Source organism: Agrilus planipennis, unplaced genomic scaffold (assembly GCF_000699045.2).
Source record: "Agrilus planipennis isolate EAB-ADULT unplaced genomic scaffold, Apla_2.0 scaffold406, whole genome shotgun sequence".
Lineage (NCBI taxonomy): Eukaryota > Metazoa > Arthropoda > Insecta > Coleoptera > Buprestidae > Agrilus > Agrilus planipennis.
In genome coordinates this window covers 100476-103023 of record NW_020439063.1, presented here as the reverse complement: position 1 = coordinate 103023, position 2548 = coordinate 100476, and positions in this window count along the sequence as shown.

The following is a 2548-nucleotide window of genomic DNA, read 5'->3' as shown; positions in this document are numbered from 1 at the left end:
TTAAGGGTGTTTGAACTAAACCATAATCGATTTCCGCTGCACTCATTTTGTGCACGCCGCGCAATATCTACAATTATTCCCGCTTTCAGTGACGTTTTAAATGTAGACACCAAAGGACGCTAATTTAATTTTCTGCAATTGTAAAATCTCACGAAAAACTCCTCAATTCCGTCCCCGTTTTCCATTAATAATTCCAAGTGGAACGTAATGTGCAGAACGTGATCTGCCGCATATTCATTAGAAGTTGCAGTGCAAATTGGTTTTCCTACCTCGCTAGATACATACGTACATGCATTTATAGATATGTATGTACATATCCAATTTATAAGGCACATTAGCGAGTATTGTGTATAAGGGAGTAGCGCAAGCGACAGGAGTGTATTAGGTACTAAGAAAACTAATAATAGACTGGGGAACTCTTGCTAGTCCCCGTACTCTAATTCCCCAGTCGTCATTGTCAGTTAATTTTGAGGTCGACACTAATTCCTTCAACGGTCTGGAGGGACTTACAACTCCAAACGGTAATAGCGCCCGAAGAGTGAAAACGACGCGGGACTACTTTAATCGACAAACCAAAAGTATATATGTACGCCTAGCTAAGTAATTAATGTCAATTACGCAAGCTGATCACGGGAAATTGGTTTGGTGACGTGATCCAAAAATTTTAAATCATGCTAGGACAAAAAATATCCTGAAAATCCAAATAACGGAATTGAATTATTTATTAAAAACTAAAAAGGGCTCAGTTTCTTTCACGTCACTACTTTAGATTGTAACTCAATTTTTAATACCTAAGTAGTAGTTTTACTAAAAGCTGACTGACTGTCCTACTACTCATCAGATACACTTTTTGAAGTGAATCTTCTTTACGCACGGTAGGTTAAGTTCGCTTCATGCCAGTTGCTATGTAACGAAATCATGCAACGCATTTTCCCCGCTGTCTGTCCCTATGTATGCTTGGATCTTTAAAACTACGCAACGGATTTTAATGCGTTTTTTTTTTTAATAGATAGAGGAATTCAGGAGGAAGGTTCATATGTATAATACATGCATAATATAGCAGAGAACACTGACAATTTTAGAGGTTTCTAATGTGATGTCGTAAATAAACACATTTTTTTGCGCTTACATTGCAAACGCTGGCTGAACCCTACGAGATAGATCAAAATAATATACTACAATATTGTACACCTTAAAAAGGTCTACGAAAAAGTCCGCGATGGTATATGTCTCTCTTAGGGATAATTCACAATAACCATTTTTTATCCTTTACTTTTTACGAGAGATAATGGCTTATTTACGAAACTATTTTAAGCAATACAGCATTAATCCTTATCCAATTAAGTACTTTTAAATACATTGTGCATTTAATATAGATCAATATGGTCCTTTACAGCGTGTAATTTAAATGAATATTTTCGAAGATATTACAGGCTTAAAATGCAGGGACAGAGCGGTTGCGGCGGTACCGGTCGGTTTGCATTGTCTAATGACAAAAAAGCTGTGATTGTTGTATATGAAGACATTCTGTAGTATATTTACTATCACCATTGCACCCGTGCGAAGCATATTGTACAAATAATACCATTAAACCAATTCCTTAACCCCTATCCCGGTATGTTTGTGTGTTTAAAGAAGTTTCACTTCAGTAGCGTGTTGTATAATTACACGTTGTATTTTTTTTTGTTTCAGCTGGTATTTATTAGACATGTATTACAAGAATAAAATGCTAATATGTGATGGATGTTTTATTGGATAAAGTTAAAGATTGCTGATTTAGTCTCATCATATGAAACGCATTTACTATCTTCTATTGTCTGGGATAGATTAGATTCCTTGTCATTCGTGATATCGCCCAAGAGTCCTATTACAAAGCTACGGCATTACTTTGGAATCTGATATTACTGTTGACAAATGCTCTGTCTCCCTTTATTACTACATAAGGGTCGGATTATTCTACTTCCGTTATGCCTTTTCCGTCTAATATTAAATTTTTTAGGTGTTCCTCCGGGAATAGTAGTTCTAAACCCGATTAGTTATAGTTACTCTCTACTCGTATGTATCTGGAAAATACTGCTGCCTTTTTTTCATATGATTTGTATTCTCTTGTTTACAACTTACACTCAAATTTTTTATTGTAATTTCCTGAGATAAAAATGTTCAGTCTCTCAGAGTCTTTGAAAGCGAGACTCGAGTCTCCGTCTTTCATCGAGTTTCTCTGGTGTTGCTGAGAGAGTCTGTCAAAAAAACTGTTAAGCGTCTCTGAATGAGAGACTCGAATCTCTCAATAAGTGGTGTCTCGATAGACATGGTGAAAACAGAGATCCCAGTCTTTCTACGAGAGACTCGAATCTCTGAACGAGAGACTCGAATTTCTGAACGAGAGACTCGAATCTCTCAATAAGTGGTGTCTCGATAGACATGGTTAAAACACAGATCCCAGTCTTTCTACGAGAGACTCGAATCTCTGAACGAGAGACTCGAATTTCTGAACGAGAGACTCGAATCTCTCAATGAGTGGTGTCTCGATAGACATGGTTAAAACACA